We start from the raw sequence: 18,276 nt of genomic DNA, 5'->3' as shown, positions 1-18,276 counted from the left end.
ATAAATTAAAACATGAATCAATGAAGAAGTTGAAATGAACATAGTTTGTTTGCCCAGGGTCAAGATGATGGTGTACATGCAAATTTGTATCCAGCTCTTTTTACTTATCATTGCAACAAAAATTCTTCTGTTATTATTGACTTTTGAAAAACATCCTTTGGTGCATTAAAAAAAAAAAAAGAAAAACATCCTTTGGTGTAAATATTTATTCAATGACAGGGACAATAATGTTACATTTTTGTTGAAAATTTAAATTACTTTTTTGTATTATAGATAATATTTTTATCAATTGTGGGCAGCAATAGCCGCCATTTTGTGATCTGTTGAGGTTTGCACAAGTTAAGTTTCAGTTCCTGTTTTCCTGTTGACAAGTTTCAGTCTTTGTTTTCTCTGCTGAATGTTTGTTTCAGTTCCTGTTTCTCCGCTGAATGTTTCAGTTTCTCCCTTGAATGTTTCAGTTTCTGTTACTCCGCTGAATGTTTCAGTTTCAGTTCCTGTTTCTCTGGCTGAATGTTTCAGTTTCTGTTTCCTGCTGGTAAGTTTCAGTTTTTGAAACTTAGGAAGGCCGGAATTTCCCAACTGCAAGCTTCCTTTGCCCCGCCTCCCTGCCTGGCCTATTTAAGCTGTGAGCTCAGCAACAATAAACGAGACTTGATCAGACTCCTGTCTTGTCTCCATTTCTCGCATCTCCTGCCCATCCATCCCCACTCCCTCCCTTCGAGCTCCTGTTGTTGTCCTGCAGGTCGGGACAGTCTGGCGCCCAACATGGGGCTTGAAGTAAGAGGGACACAGTGAGGGACGTCGTCGAAGCCGGCCGGATTGAAGGAAGAAATCCAGAGGAGGAGTCACCGCGGGAACCTGCTGCGGCCTTGCTCTCTGGTAAGTGGACGACGATATTATGGGTCAGGAAATTAGTAAGCATGAGTTGTTTGTAGAAGAACTCAGCATAGCATTAAAGGCGCGAGGAGTAAAGGTGAAAGTAAACCGGTTAATTAAATATTTTGATTATATTAAGGACGTTTGTCCCTGGTTCCCTCAAGAAGGAACCATAGATCAAAGATGTTGGAAAAGAGTAGGGGATGCCCTAAAAGATTATTATGATGCTTTCGGGCTTCAAAAGGTCCCTGTAATTGCTTTCTCATACTGGAATCTAATAAATGAGGTCATTACCCGAAAACATGACGATCCAGTCATTGCTAATCTCATAACCCAGGGGGAAAATTGCCTGAGAGACTCATGTAAAAATTTGTCCGATAAAAGCCCCCCCTTTAAAGAAAATTCGTTAGTTTTGGAAAAACCAGAACCCAAAGAGGGCAAGGAGAAAAAGTCAGGGGAAGCTGACTTAATGTCATTTAATAGCAACTCTGGTAAAGAGGAACAGAAACCTGCAGAGAGCGGTGGGTCTGTGTGTTCCTTAGAGAAATTTGCTGAACGTGTAGCCACAGGCCTTAAACAAAAATTAGCTAACCCAAAATATCGAAAGAGGATTGTATGGCTAGCCAGTAGAGCCAATAATTCAGAGGACGAAGGCATTGATGAGGGTATTGATTGGGACGATCTTGAGGATGAAGCGGCTCGATACCAAAATTCTGTGATCTGAGTTGGATATATTTGAAGGTATTTTGAAAGTTACGTTCAAGGCTAACACCTGAACTTTGTGTAATGTATATAAGACCTTGTGTTTATGAACCTTTCAGCTAATTTGCTTTTTTTTTCCCCCTTACATGCCAAGTGATGTTCAGGTTTTGAATGTTTTTGTATCAGTTTTTTCCTTTGTAAATGGCATTAACATTGTTACTTGAGGTCTTGCTTAATCACTTTTGTTGTCCTGAGGACTTGAATTTACAGTGCATCAGATTTGTTGCTAATTTTGTCTGTAGATAGTCTAGCTTCAGCTGTTTATGGAGATGCTACATTTTCGCTTATAAATATGTTTGTGGTATAAAAAAAAATGAATGAGTATAACCAAGTTTGGCTGGAATTAATATCCCTGGGCACCCTGGAACAGGGTGGTGTATATTTGTGTACAACCCGGCCTCCCTTCCCCTGTAGCCATACCTCTGGGATTCTACAAAGTTATTGTAGACCTAAAACACTGTTTCTTTACTATTCCTCTCCATCCAGAGGATTGTAAGCGTTTCGCTTTCAGCCTTCCCGCAATTAACTTTAAAGAGCCTATGAAGAGATATCAATGGAAGGTTTTGCCTCAGGGCATGGCCAACAGTCCCACCTTATGTCAGTCATATGTGGCCATCGCCATTGCTGAAGTTAGAAAAGATTGGAAGGATGTATACATCATCCATTATATGGATGACATACTTTTAGCAGCAGCAAAAGAGGAAGTGGTCTTGTCTTGTTTCAAAAGTCTACAAACTGCCCTTACTGCTAGTGGATTAGTCATAGCCCCAGAGAAGGTGCAACTTACTGATCCCTACACTTACCTAGGATTTCAGTTAAGTGGAACTCGCCTATCGACTCAAAAGGTGCAACTCAGGCTAGACTGTTTAAAAACCCTCAATGATTTTCAAAAATTATTAGGAGACATAAACTGGCTGTTACCTTATCTAAAATTATGCAAAGCTGATCTCAAGCCCCTATACGATACATTGGTAGGGGATCCCAGTCCTACTTCTTTAAGACAACTCACCCCTGAAGCAAAATCAGCTATCGATTTAGTTAACCAAGCTATCAATAACCAAACCATCACCTTTTTCGATATTGACAAACCACTCCAATTTATTATATGTCATACCTCATTATCTCCCACAGCTGTGTTCTGGCAAACTGCTCCACTTATGTGGATCCATCTTCCTAATATGCCCACTAAAGTCATTGAACCTTACTACCTTATGGTAGCCAGTCTAATTACCAAAGGAAGAACCCTAGGCAAGGAATATTTCGGACAGGAACCTAACAACATTGTCCAACCTTATACCAAACAGCAGATCCATTGGCTCATGCAAAATACTGAAGCATGGCCCATTGCACTTGCCTCATATACTGGCAACCTCGATAATCATTATCCTCCCAATAAGCTTCTAGATTTTGCCAACAGACATGATTTCGTTTTTCCTAAAAATACCAGACTTCATCCCCTTCCAAATGGAATTACCATTTTCACTGATGGGTCATCCACAGGGCTTGCAGCCTTTGTTACCCCAAACCAAACCATCAGCTTTCAATCCCAATCTTCGTCTGCCCAATTAGCAGAGCTACATGCAGTTATAGCTGCATTTTCCATGTTTCCTAATGATCCTCTCAATGTTTATACAGACAGTGCGTACATTGCTACCTCTGTCCCAAAGTTAGAAACAGCCCCATTCATAAAACACACCTCAACTGCTGCAAAACTATTTTCTCAACTACAAAAGCTATTAATTTCCAGAACACAACCTTTCTACATTGGACATTTACGTGCTCATTCAGGCTTACCTGGTCCATTGGCCTCTGGAAATGCCAAGGCAGACCTAGCCACCCGTGTTCTGCTAGTTCAACTCCCTAACACCCCTCTAGCTCAAGCACAACATTCGCACAACTTGCATCATCTTAATGCTCAATCCTTAAGACTACTCCATCACATAACTAGAGAACAAGCCCGACAAATAGTAAAGTCCTGCACACAATGTGCACCCCACTTACCGGTCCCACATCTTGGAGTTAACCCTCGAGGCCTCCTACCTAACGCCCTTTGGCAAATGGATGTCACCCATATCCCAGAATTTGGAAATCTTAAATACGTTCATGTCTGCATTGATACTTGTAGTGGATATATCTTTGCCACTTTACAAACTGGAGAAGCCACAAAACATGTTATTGCTCATCTTTTAACTGCCTTTGCATCCCTGGGGTGTCCACGTAAAATCAAAACTGACAACGGGCCTGGTTATGTCAGTACAGCCTTCACTCAATTCTGTACTCAGCTAAACATTCAACATGTTACAGGCATCCCGTACAACCCCCAGGGACAAGGCATAGTAGAAAGAGCTCATCTCACCATAAAAACCACTCTAAATAAAATAAAAAAGGGGGAATGGTACCCTCATAAGGGATCACCAAAAAACCTTTTATCACACTCCTTATTTATTTTAAATTTCTTAACACTGGATCAAGAAGGACACTCCGCTGCCGATCGACACTGGCATTTTGAATCCAAAAGCCATTATGCATCGGTAATGTGGAAAGATCCCATGACAGGCGCATGGCATGGCCCGGACCTGGTCCTGATTTGGGGTCGAGGATCGGTGGGCATTTATGCCAAGGAAGCCGATTCGGCCAGGTGGCTTCCCGAGAGACTTGTAAAGCAAGTAGATACCAAAAAATCCGAAAAACCAACTCTACCCAGGGACGACACTGAGCCCTGAGGGTCTTCTATCTTTTTCCTTTTTAGGAGTCAACAACATGGTATTATTTATCCTGATTGCTTTCCCTCCTTGTCTTACTGTCTATCGGTCCTGTTATACTCGGCAAACTCAGGAGCTTCTCAAGATCACAAATTGAGGCCATAAAGATGCAGCCCATTCAGGTCCATTACCACAGGCTGGAGATGGCAGACCTAGAGATGGAGCTTGATACCTTTCCTCTCAGGTCACCCGGCGAGCTGAACCGGTTAGCCAATGACGGGCAACTGAGGAGCATGAGTAAGGACACTCCGCCTAAGATAGGGAGGAAAACGTTTTTCCCCTCCCCATGACGGATAGGGAGTCAATGTTCTCTCATGTGGGGTCCTCTGACCTAAGACAGGCACGGTTCCCGCGGGCATAACTACCACTCAACCTAATTTCTAAATAAAATAAAAAAGGGGGACCTGTGGGCAGCAATAGCCGCCATTTTGTGATCTGTTGAGGTTTGCACAAGTTAAGTTTCAGTTCCTGTTTTCCTGTTGACAAGTTTCAGTCTTTGTTTTCTCTGCTGAATGTTTGTTTCAGTTCCTGTTTCTCCGCTGAATGTTTCAGTTTCTCCCTTGAATGTTTCAGTTTCTGTTACTCCGCTGAATGTTTCAGTTTCAGTTCCTGTTTCTCCGGCTGAATGTTTCAGTTTCTGTTTCCTGCTGGTAAGTTTCAGTTTTTGAAACTTAGGAAGGCCGGAATTTCCCAACTGCAAGCTTCCTTTGCCCCGCCTCCCTGCCTGGCCTATTTAAGCTGTGAGCTCAGCAACAATAAACGAGACTTGATCAGACTCCTGTCTTGTCTCCATTTCTCGCGTCTCCTGCCCATCCATCCCCACTCCCTCCCTTCGAGCTCCTGTTGTTGTCCTGCAGGTCGGGACAATCAATATCATACATAAAGTCTTTCCCGTTTTCTTATGATAGCTTTCTAAAAGTGGAATTGTAAAGTCACATATATTTATAAGATAGATACTCTCAACTTGTTTTTCAAAATGGTTATATTGCAGAATCTGAAACTGCTCCTGTCACCTCACCTGAGAAACACTATTTTAGTTCTGAATCTTTCTATGAAAGATGGCATAATAAGTTAGCATTATTATAACATCATCAGAATATGTTCACATGTGCATATGTGTGGCAGGAGTGTGTATGTCTGTCTGCCTGTCTTTCTGTTATTTATTCTGGATCTGCAGTGGGCATCTGGTGTACCCAACTTTTATGTGTGACTGGCATCTGATTTATTTTGTGTCTTTTTTGTTTTCCTTCTTTACCGCACAGCCTTCTTCATACTTCCCATATCATTAAAAATGACTGGCTTGTTCTGGGGATTGGAAACACTCTCTTTTTCATCTGAAAGTCAGGGAAGTGCATGATGACCACGTCCTAATAGCAATATGGATAAAACCATTACAGGCAGTGCATGACAGGTTCTCTGCTCTCTTGGCTGTGAGGACTTTGTATGTGCTGTTCCCGCTTCTGGGATTGTTCATCCCCTCCTCCACTAAGTCTGGTGAGCTTTTAAAATATGTCTTCTAAGTTTATAGGACATTTCTTTAGGAAAACATTTTCTAGTGACTGAATCCCCATGCTGTGCTGGGCTTTACCTATCAATCTAGACATTTCCCATTGTTAGTGTCAGAAACACAACCCACATAGGGAAAATATTGGCTCAAGTGACACAGAAGTTCCAGAATTATAGCAACCTTAAATGAAATGAATGGAGGCTTGGGCCATCCCTTGGGTGCCACTTTTCTTCTCTGCCAGCCTCCCTGGTTCTGCCCCTGCCTCCACCGTCTGCCCTCTTGTAGTGGGGTTCCAACTGCATATTTTCTCTCAGTCTAGTGAGGAAAGAAGATTCCTAATCTCTGATAGCTCAACTGAGGGTTGGGAATTGTGTCCTTATTAGTTCTGATTGGATTTCTTTGGGTCATAAACTCAACCCACTACCGATTCCTAAGTACAGAGGAACAAAATAAACGGACTGGCTTAGCTTTTGGTGTTGTTTCCTACCCTTGAACTTAGACTGTAAGCGTAGTGGATAGGATCCCAGACAAAAATCAGGGGCTGTTACCGAAGTGCATACCTGGCAACTGTGTGTATTATAACTCTTACAGTTCTGCATTTTTAAGGCAAGTTTCCCCCAATACACTATAAACCCCAGTTTATATTACAGGGACAATGTCTGTTTTGTTCTTCCATGCCAAGCTACAAACCTTGCTCTTAGTAAGCACTCAATAAGTATTTGTTGAATAAATGAATAGGACCAGCTGATTAATATCTCTCAATTTAGTATCTTGGTATTTTTGGTAACTGTGAAACTGTGGCAGTGGTAGATACTGTGACATTTACAAATAATCTTTACAAATTATCAAAATTTAAAAAATTTGTAGAAAGACGTCCCTCCTGTTGACATGTAAAATGTTGGTAACTTCATGGTAACTTGACCTGTGTTGCAGTTTATAATTGCAGCCTTCACTCCCTTAGAGGCGTTGGTATTCAGGAAGCTCATCCTCCGTGACTTTTATCTTCTTCTTAGCTCTAGTACTACCCAACATCTAATCATGGTCAATTCATATTAGATGGTTCCTTTAGGATTCTAGATGCTGAAATTACTGCTCAGAGCTGAGGGTGACTTTCCCAACATGCAACACTCATAGATGAAGCAAATGGTAAGATCCCTGAGAGCCTGTAGTGCAAGAATGGGAAATTGAACAATTCCGTGGCCAGCAAACAAGAAGACTGGCAACCTTTATAATACAAAAGGGAACATGGAATGTGACTAAGTGTGGTCTTAAACATTAAACTGACACCATCAAGAAGAACAAAACGCACCAATGATAAGAAAAAACGGGGACAAAAATTTTGGCAATTTTTTTCTTCCCCCCTCCTCTAGTATTTGAGGTCTGATGTGATCCAATCAATTCCTTTATCTACCTGGGTTGTCTTACTGGCCTTTTCAATGTTTTTCCTGCTGGCCCGGAGGAGGTTGCTGTAGTGCTGAAAAGGGCTTATTTTTATGAACCAGTTCCCTCCCAGCTAGAATGGCTGCCCTTTCTACATGTTAAGGTCATGTCCCAGGAATTTCCAAGCAGGAAACTTTCGCTTGTATGCTGACTGATCAATATGTCTGGCATGACTATAAGAGAGCATGAACATCTTCATTCCAGGTATTCAGTGGAATACAATGGTGGACAAGTGCTCAAAAAACTGTGAGAAGGAGGATTTCCCTTGGCCTTGGAAGGGGAAAGGAGGTCTATGCAACCCAGAAAAGAGCAGGGAGGGATATACTGCTTAGAGAGGGTTGGGAAGACAGGACTGCAGCTTTTGGGAGTTTTGACTATATAAAATATTTCTATTCCCTGAAACAGCTAGATCTGAAGAGGGTCAACCGAGCTGAGATAGGGCTCTTCCCTGCTGCAGAGAGGCCTCCCTGCCTGTTGTCACTACCTAAGGTCTTGTTACTGCTTTGCCACAGCTGTGTATATGTGTGTGCATGCATGTGTGTACATGCGTGTACATATGTGTGTGCATATATGTCTATGTGTGCTGCCACTGATGACTGAGACTGAATTCTCCCCCTTACGGTATCATTTTGGGTACAGATGAGTGCTCAGAGCTGCAGTGAAGTGGTTTGTTTTTATAAACTCTTTGCTATATTACTGCTTTTATTTCTATGAGAAAAACACAAACAATTCAGGGATAACATTGATGTTTGTGGCAGAAAAGCTAAAAAATATAGGGAAGAAAAAGGAAGGAAATAGAAATGACTTTTAATCTACCACTCAGAGATAATCACTATCTGTATTTTGATATAATTTCTCCCCTCCTCTCTTTCTTTTCCTTTTCTCTTTCCCTTCCCTTAGCAGAATGACACTGGACATACTGGCTTTTTATTTCTTTAAAGCTGGCTTTTACACACACACACACACACACACACACACACAAACACACCACTATATATTTATGGTGAAAACTTTTTAAGTCATTAAATATTCTTCTATAATACTATTTTTCGTGATTATAAAATGTTACACAATTCACTCAACAAGTTGAACATGATTATTATTTCAGTTTTTTGCTGTTCCGAACATCTCTCTGATACGAAATGTATAAATCTGTTTGTGCATCCATTAATTAATTTCGAAGACATCCATCATTTCACAAACTTTAGAGTTTACAGGCCTGTAATGTCTCATGATTTCTAGTGGTTTGTTGATCCCAGTTTGGGAATAAATATCATTGAATACATTCCTGAAAGGGGGCATTGCCAGCTCAAAAGAGACCCACATAGTAAAGTTTTTCAAGTTACTCCAGAGAACTACTTTGCAACTTGCAAAGTTGCAAAATTGTGTGATTCTAGGATTCGGTGGTCAGGTTCTCTTTTTGGGTGGCTTGCTGCCGCACAAGCCATTCTCCTCTAGATGGCGATGTTTCATCAGTTTAAAAACCAGCTCCGCAGTGGAAGCGATCCATAACAAGTTTCCCCAATTACCTGTGGATCTACCAAAACTTAGAAGAGAGACAGCAATGGGGATACAGTAGTCACATCACTTTTGTCTATAAGACATTATTTATTCAAGGCCGAGAATCAACAAGTCCTATGCTGGCGTTCGCTCTTGGTGACATTCATCTTAGGAAAGGGGTTAACTCTTTATAAGGATGCAGGGATGTTGCACATCTTGAAGCTTGAAAAGATGAAAATAAGCCCCAGTCCACGAAGTTCTTGTTTAAACCCTTACCCTTGCACACTTACTCGCAATTTCTCAGGTCAACCTGGCAGAGGGATACCCTCACTTTCCTTCCTTATCCCACGACTCTTTGGTGGATATTCTATCCCTGAGTTCTTTCTGATTTGTGGGCATGAGAATATTCACTTTTCTGAGGAAAGGTCTGGTGGTGCGTCCTTGCAAACCTGTCACCCGCCTGTCTCCCTGTAGCCAGCCTCTCCTGCGTAAACAGAACAGGACCCGAATCTGAACACAAAAGCTTCTGGATGGGTGGCCACCCTTCAGGACAGCCCAAAGGCTCCTTATAGCACAGAAGAAACATTTCTGAGAGACACAGGTAAGAAACTCGTCACTCTTTTGGGCTGACTACTGTGAAAAAATCTCTACAAAGTTTTTGTTCACCTGGCAAACTCCTGTGCATCTTTTAAGACTCAATTCAACTCACATGTCTTATCTTCTGCAGAGCATCTCTTGGTCCCTCTACGTCTAGAGACAATAGGTTTTCTCTTTGTGCTCTCAAACACATTCATTCATTCATTTTTTTTTTTTCAAAATTATGTATTGAGTGCTAACTATCTTTGCGGTATACCACAAGCAAGACAGACAGGGTTTCTGCTTTTTCATAGTTCACTACTAAGTGAAATGCCATTTAATTATCAACAGTATTTTTGAAGAGCATCATGAAGGACAAGTACAGGTGTTTTAAATCCTTGTGGAATTTAAATATCTACAGAATTTAAAACAGCCTAGTTTGGGAAGCCAAGAAAGACCAGGAGTTAATGAGGTGATGGCCAAAGGGCAAGAGAGTTGGGCAGGAAGGAAAGCCACACACAGGGCCTCAGGAGGGAGGAACTGAGTGCATGTGAGTAACAGGGTGGGTCCAGGATGGCCAGTGCCTAATGGATCGGGCCAGGAGATGAGGCTAGTGATCATCTTCTATAGGCTGTGCTATGGACTTTGCATTCATCTAAGAGCATTTGGGAAACCATGCAAAGGTTTAAAATAAGAAAGTGATGGGATCCGATTTGAGTTAGAGAAGCTCGCTCTGGCAGATATGTGGAGAACAGTTCAGTGTATAGATGCTCGGAGACCTAGTTGGGAAGCTATGCCGCCTTCCAGGCATAAGGTTTTAGTACTGGTGGAGATGAAAGGGATGGATTTGAGACATATGTAGGCGGTGTAGGAGCCAGGAGTTAGTAACTAGTTACATGAAGAGTGAGGGAGAGGGTATAACCAAGGTTGGCTCCCAAGTCTGTGGCCTCAGTGAGTAATGAGTTTATTAAGACCATGGGCAACTGGAAGAGAAGCAGATATGGGTACAATCTCATGAGGTCTGTTTTGGACAAGTAGCATGGAAATGGCTGAGAAATAAGCAAGTACCATCGTGAAATATATAGATTGGGGGTCTGGAAGAAAGGTAGGACAGTTGTCCTCAAAGTGTGACACCTAGGGCACTAGCATCCCCTCAGAACTTATTAGTAATGCAAGTTTCCGATTCATTAGAATCAGAAGTGGGAGCGTAGTCCAGCAATCTGAGTGTTAACAAGTTCCCCAGATGATTCTGATTAATGCTAAAGTTTAAGAACTACTAGCATATATGCCAATATTTAGAGGCTGTGTAGAGGAGGATGAGTAATCAAAGAATCCCAGGCAATGATGAGAGTTGTAGGAGGAAAGCGGAGGGGTATGGAGTCAAAGACACCAAACGAGAGAGAGGTCAACTGTGTGAGGGCTGCTTTGACGTCAAATAAAATGAAGACCGACATGGGTCCACTGGCTTAACAGTAGTGGTCATAGCTTCAGAAATTACAGGGGGACAGTGGGGCGAGCAGCCTGTTGAGTGTGTGACAAGGAAGGAAAGAAAGATGGAGAAATGGCAGTGGTACATTTCTCTTTGGTAAACCTGTGTTAGAACAGGTTTCTGTTCCTTAAAGCTGAAAGCATCCTGACGACACAGGTAGGTATCATTGTTCTCCTGAGTACTTAGATGAGTGAACTAAGATTTACAGAGGTGAAGTCACGTGCCAGGTGAAGAACAGGAAATGAAAGATGGATGGTAATTGACAGGTAACGTGAAGCTGAGCATTTTTATGAAGATTGTATGCTTTCTGAGCAAACATATAAAGAAAGTGCACAAATCACAATTACAAGGCTCAACTCAGACAAGTTCGTGACCAAACTCGATCACAGACATGGGAGGCTACAGGAGATAATGTCCTGTGCCTGGAGCATAGCCCTCCTCTGCGTACAGCTGCAACAGCCCTAGCCTGCTCTCTACAGAATGTTGGCGAACAGGGACAGGTGCATCAGATGACTCTTCCGTCTGTAGGATCCACCCAGCACCCGGTAATGCTGGCTCATATTCACCTGAACCCTTCACCTGAAACATATCTATCTTTTCCCTCCCCCAGGAAGCATGTGAGACTCAGGATGGTAACCCTACCTTTACCGCCAGGGTTAGATCCTAATCAGCTTAAAGTAATCATGGAAAATCATCTTCCTTGCCACTGATTGGCTCAGTGCCCGGGCCTTAGCCAATCAGGGCAATTCTCACTGGTACAGGGGTGGACAAGCAAACTAAGTTGAACCAATTGGAAGGAAGGATAAGGCTTTTAACTCCGTGATTTGGGTGGAAGCCCTTCACTACACCAGAGCAGACGAAAGAAGTACGTTGCTGCTATTGCTATTCATGGCCTTCTTTCAACAGAGAGGGAAGCTTAGTCTGAAGATAAACTGTGCAAGGAGAGTAAAACAAGAAAATTGCAGCGAAATAGTGCCAGAGCTGTGATGGAACTACAACCTACAGTTCTCACAATCCCTTAATTTCCTGCTATCGGCGATAAATGTGGATATTTTGGACAATTTGATTCAGATTTTCTGTTCCTTGAAGCTGAAAGCATTCTGACACAGGTAGGTGTCATTGTTCTCCTGACTATGTAAATGAGCAAACTAAGACTTATAGAGGTGAAGTCACTTGCCAGGTATACATTTGAACCCAGAACTGCTGATTTCTAAGCCCACAATCTTACCTGTTAGCCTTATGCCTCCAGCTAGGGCTGTGTGCCCTCTCTCTCATTCCTTAGGAAGATTTATTTCTCAGAAAGCTGCTTGCGTCTCCATACAAATAAACTTCTACTGGTTTGTCTTTATCAGGGACAGAGCAGAAAACAAATGGCATACTTGGGTAGGGTAATTAAAGAGCATTTAATAAGGAATTTTCTACAGAAATGTAGGCAAGATTAAGGGAAACCAAAAAAGGCCAGTGAAACTCCCCAGGGTTAGCAGTAGACAAAGTCTGTTCCCACTCTTAAATCCAAAGGAGCAAAGCAAGAGTGAGGAAGTGGGGGACAATTCACAGAAACTGGAGAAAGCTGCACTCCTGAACCCAGGAGAGGATCAGTTTTCAGAGTCAAGGTTTTCAGAGGTGCATTGCGGCCATGGTCCAACCTTTAAGGAAGCCTGGGCCATATGTATTTTGATTGATTTATTCTCTCACCCTTCAGTCTCCTGTTGGTCTCCTTTGAGAAGCCAGTGGGCAAAGGGGGCTTGGATGATGCAGTCTATAGAGAAGGGAACAGAACAGGAGGAAGAGTGGAGGGTAGGTATGGAAGATATCCAGTGCCGGGAACCTCTCATTTTCCACCAGTTTCTTTGCCTTGCCCAGTGTTGTAGGTTGGTTAACCTGGGAAGTGGTCTCTGAAAAAGAGATTAGTTTGCAGAATATTTCATATGAAATATTTTTGCAGTCAACACCTATGAAAGGAAGGGAAGGAAGTAGGATTGGGCAGAGAGAGAGAGGGTGAGATGCAACACGGTCCCATAAAAGCTCTCAGCCCATCTTGCCGGAAGCTCTAGGCCTGGGATGGTCCTTCAGGGGTCTCTGGAGTTAGCGTCTGGGGATTTTATAGGCCTTGATTGATCAGTCATTGCGTGTAGACTGAGTATTCAGGTATCGTTGTCAACTCAGACTCTGTCAACAGTCCTTACTTAGCATGTTTCAATTTCCCTTTTTCAACTTCACAGTTGACTAATCCATTGCACAGGTCTCTTTGAAAAGAGACTGGAGGAATCATCCCCGGCATACTTGCCATGGTGTTGCTGGGTTCTCTCTCCTGGAAACCTGATTTCTTTTCCCATTCATGGGTTGTGATTCTGAAACCTAGCTTAGGTCTAGAAACTGAAAAAGGGATTGTGATTTTGCATGGAGATGGCAGCCTTTGGACTCCTGATTAACCAACTTGGATTTCTTTTGATTGAACAGCTTAAGTGCTCTTACTGCTTCCCCATCTAGTTTGCTTCTAGCGAAGCTGTTTTCTATTAACCATCTCTATGGGTCATTCCCGCTTTTGCCGACACTCAAATACTTTCATCTGCCCAGTCTCCTGGTTAAGTGCTGATGCGTAGCCTCGATTGTTTCAAGGACCTAACATATCCACTGATATGAGTGAGCTCATTTCTACATCTGCCTTGGCCTATGTTGCAGAGCCACGACAAACCTTCTTAGTGATGCTGCTGCCCCTCTCACTAGACACTCATTATTGCTTTAGTAAATGGCATGTCCTCCAGCCCACTTGTGAAATAATCTGGTGGGTTTTCCAGCCTTTTATATCTATTTTGACATATTCATTTCTTTAGTCTTTCAATCCCTTCCTCCATTGTCTGGTAGCAATTCTCGTATTTCTCATTTAGTATGACTGAGCCTAGCAGTGTGTTTTCATCATTTCCCAGGGTCCTTGCTGGAGCGTTAAACGCTGTATCATAAGAAATTCTGCCTATATCAAACTCTTATATGTAAATTTGTTTAACCTACCTTGGTCTAGGACACCAGATTTCTACTTGGACCTTTCTGGCTGCAATTGTACCATGTAGTTACTGCAGGATAAAGTACCTCTCCTTTTAGCATGTTCCCAACTGAGTTACCTTGTGACTTAACCATATTTATTTGTCAAGTGACCAGGAGGGAAAGTGAGGGAAAATCCTGAGGGGCACGTGTTCTTTTGCATGGGTGAGATCAGCGCATGATCCTCAAGGAAAAGAAGAGTGCTACCCCTTAACTGAAAGGATTGGACCAGTTGTGCGGGCGTAGAGAATTTATGGTAGTCTGGTGATTCAAGAGTTGAGTCCATTAACTTAGCTGTCCCCCTACCATATGTCAGCCTCCTATTCTTTTCAAATCAAGGCCCTGACTGGCACAGCCCATCTCCTTTGGTTAAGAGTTTAATCTTCTGTAAAATCTGACTGTTCCTTGATGGGATTCACAGCTTTTCCTGCCCTCCTGCTGAGGAGATAAGAACCTCTTTATTTGCTACCGAGGGAAGTACTCACTCTTTTTATATATAGCTTTTAATTGCCAATGTATCCGCCTTAACCTTTGGTAATTTTTTTTAGAGCCTCAGCAGGTGTCAATAGCTACCCTGTTTCACTGTCCTCATGGTTGCTGTTGCTCCATTTTTCCTCAAAATCCAGCCAATGGATTCCCTTCCACTGGAAAAGTGTCAACAAGTATACTATTACCTTGTGCTAGGCTAGGGGAAATGCATGCTGCCTCTAGCATCAGAGATGGGGTAGATGGCTCATTGCCAGCAGGTGGCAGGCAATCTGCATGAAAATTCTTACCTTGGTGTTTGTTTTCTCACTCCTAAGGACAATTGCTGCAGATTGGGTTCCCTGGGAAGCCAACTTTAAGATAGAGAAAGGCATGAGAAAAGTTTATTAGAGAATCTTTTTCATAATGCTCTTGGGATCAATTCTTGTGGATAGTAAGGAAGCAGGAGGGGAAGTTGCACCCTAATACAGAGCCATTAGAGATCTTTTTTATTTATTTATTTATTTATTTATTTATTTTTTGAGACAGAGTCTCGCTCCATTGCCAGGTGCCAGGCTGGAGTGCAGTGGTGTGAACTTGGCTCACTGCAACCTCCGCCTCCCGAGTTCAAGCGATTCTCCTGCCTCAGCCTCCTGAGTAGCTAGGACTACAGGCACGCGCCACCACGCCCAGCTGATTTTTTATATGTTTAGTAGAGACAGGGTTTCACCATGTTGGCCAGGATGGTCTCGATCTCTTGACCTTGTAATCTGCCCGCCTCAGCGTCCCAAAGTGCTGGGATTACAGGCGTGAGCCACCATGCCCGGCCTGTCATTAGAGATCTCTACTGGTGCCATAGACTGCCCTGAAGCTGATATGCCCATGTCCTAAGTTGTAGTGAAGAGACTGGACCTTTACAGCTCTGTGTTTATCAGTCTTTGGGTATGGGATGCCTTGCAAGGTGGTCTGATGTGAGGTGAAACATTTTTTTTTCTTTAATTTTTTTTTTTTTTCTAATTCAAATCTCCAGAGAGGGTTGATAGCAGCACTCCCAGCAGCCCAGGAAGCAAGCCCTTCATTTGTGAAAGAGGATCTGGATGGCCCAGTAGAGCATCCTCCACATCCAAATACATCTAAATTCTTAGGGTGAACAAGTTTCAGTTGGGATGAAAATGCATGACCTGGGATTGTGAGCAACATGAGTGCAGTGGTGTTTGTCTGTTTTGTGCATTGCTCTTGTCTTAACACCTAGAACACTGCCTGACATACAGTATTGGCTCCAGAAATGTTTGTTGAACAGATGTTTGCCACTCTCAGGTTCATAGGTGCTAACGTGGTATTTAGTGTGTTCCTACCTCTTTGCTCAGAACTGTTTCTTTTGCACACATATGTTTCTATTGCCATAGCCTGTGATTCAAGGTCAATCCTCTGAGTATTGTTGTTAGTGAATGAATATTTACCAACTGATGTTAAAATGGAAAACAATCTCATGGTTTTGCTGTTTTCTGAGACTTATGTGGATGATTGAGTCATAACGTTATTCCTGACTCTCATAATTTTTTTCTTGAAAATCACTGGGTGGGATACAATTCATTTGTATGCATTTGGCTAAGTTATTTCGCAGAGCTGATGATGCAGTCACAATGGAAAAAAAAAGCCTAACTTTTGTCTCGGCCTTAAAATATCTGACGTCTTCAGAAGTGTTTTGGGCAAGCCAAATACTAGCACTCATTTTATTTAAAGAGAAGACAAATACGGAAATTGACATAGAATATTTTTCTTTTCTAGATATTGTCAAACTAACAAGAAAATGTAGTAAAAAATGAGAATCCCTCAAGAAGCTACATTTTAAGAAATCCTTTTACGTTTATTATACTTTAAGTTCTGGGATACATGTGCAGAACATGCAGGTGTGTTACATAGGTGTACATGTGCTGTGGTGGTTTGCTGCACCCATCAACCCATCATCTAGGTTTTAATCCCTGCATGCGTCAGGTATTTGTCCTAATGCTCTCCCTCCCCTTGCCCCCTACTCCCTGACAGGTCCTGGTGTGTGATGTTCCCCTCCCTGTGTCCATGTGTTCTCACTGTTCAACTCCCACTTATGAGTGAGACCAGAATTACAGTCAAATTTTCCCATTAAAAAATACCACCTATTTATAATCTTGTAAAAAAAAATCCTTTTACAAATATCTGTCATGTAGTAAAAATCACACCTATTCTCCTATTTTTCTTGTTTATACTACGAATAGCTGCTATAGATAGAAATATACATATGTATGTGAATATACATTGTATAAAAATAGCTTATAGACTGAGTTATTGTTATGACAATTTGCAAAGATTTTAAAATTCTTTTGGAAAATCACCAGATAATTTCATACTACTCATCTTGTTCACTCACACACTCATCCTGTAGAGCTAAATGTCTTAATGGTTAGCAAAATTTATAAATATCACAGTATAACTAGAGTATACCTGCCAATAATTTAATAAGTAATAGAGTGGTATCTGATATTTATGAAGTGCTGCTTATGTACCAGACACGGTGCTGAGTATCTCAGTGTCATCATCCTACATGATGCTCACAGGCATCCCATCCTGATTCCAAAGCCCATAGTTCCAGCCTTTACCTATGTTCCCTCCCAGTGGTGCATTTGCTTGTCTTGAGAGCTGTTCTTCACTGCTTCATGTATTAGTCTGTTTTCATGCGGCTGCTGATTTCTTTATTCCCAAGACTGGGAGGCAAAAGAGGTTTAATTGAGATTTGGGTGGCGACACAGCCAAACCGTATCACCTCAGCTCACTGAATTAACTGACAGCCACCACTAATAAGGTAACAAAAAGAGCCTTCCAAGTTCAATGCTGTGATTCTTTCACATTGGGTACATTAATTTGGATCATTGAATGATCATGGTCTACCACGATTCAGCCAAAGAAGCAACAGGAAACATTGAGGGTGGTTGCAGAATTTATAGTTGCCAAATAGTTCTGCCAGCCTATGCTTTTAAATCTCTGTGCATGGTGTTCCTTAAGCTCTAACATAGCCTACCATGTCCCACTCCATTGCTGACCTGACAAAATCGTCTCACCCTGCAAGTTTCAGTTCAAACATTCCTTCCTGTTTCAGTGACCCTTCTGAATTTCCAAGCTGAGTGATCACTCACCTAAGCTTTCAGTTCTCATTCTCTCCTTCCTCCTCCACAACTCTCCCTATTGTGTGTGTGTGTGTGTGTGTGTGTGTGTGTGTGTATGTGTGTGTATTCTTGTAATAAAATTTATAGGAATTAATTGTAGACCTATTAGGTTTATGATACTTAAGGGTGTTATCTGGGTCTTTTAATCATTGACTTCCTAGGACTTTGCATGGTATCTCACAAAATTGTTAGTGAATGAGTAAATGCAAGAATAGACAGAAGTTTGGAGAATACTAGGACTGAAAAGGACATGTAGGCAAAAATAGCCATCTCAGTATAAAAATGTAGGGCATGTGTCTTAGTTATCAGGCCACACAGACTGGATATGCCATAAAAATGCTTTTCTCTCCATCCCAGGAAGGACTCTTGCTCATGCTGGTAGCCTTTTGCTACTTGCTACTCTGGATTGGAGCAGAAACCCCTAGTAGTTCATATGTGCCATGTAACAAAATACCAGCTGGTTTCACTCTCTTTTGTCAGTTACATTCCCAGTTGCTTTACTGAATTAATGTCACTGTGAACCTATAAAATGCCACCTCATTGTAGAATTTGCCATTTATTTACTGCCAACCTTTAAAGAAAGAACAGAAAATTTCTTGCCTGCTTCCTAGTGCCCCTTTAAATACCTTTAGTACATTCCTCCTCTTTTAAATTCTGTAAGAT

At 42.0% G+C, this 18,276-nt stretch overlaps 1 long non-coding RNA gene across 13 annotated transcripts in view; it reads left to right on the top strand.

The window, feature by feature from the left end:
- Window positions 1-296: 296 nt before the first annotated feature.
- Window positions 297-18,276, top strand: part of LOC141583527 (uncharacterized) — a 327,776-nt gene continuing 309,796 nt past the window's right edge. For 12 of the 13 annotated variants that reach the window (XR_012516167.1, XR_012516168.1, XR_012516179.1 and 9 more), the window contains exons 1-3: window positions 297-879; window positions 9,322-9,448; window positions 11,819-12,021. This is a non-coding gene — a long non-coding RNA (uncharacterized LOC141583527). Of the gene's footprint in view, window positions 880-9,321; window positions 9,449-11,818; window positions 12,022-15,446; window positions 16,917-18,276 lie in introns of those variants that run through there. The other variant, XR_012516177.1, reaches the window with a different exon arrangement.

The sequence above is a fragment of the Saimiri boliviensis genome, chromosome 2 (genome assembly GCF_048565385.1).
Source record: "Saimiri boliviensis isolate mSaiBol1 chromosome 2, mSaiBol1.pri, whole genome shotgun sequence".
Classification (NCBI taxonomy): Eukaryota; Metazoa; Chordata; class Mammalia; order Primates; family Cebidae; genus Saimiri; species Saimiri boliviensis.
The sequence above is the reverse complement of the archived record's forward strand: the minus strand, read 5'-3'. Positions and strand labels throughout refer to the sequence as shown.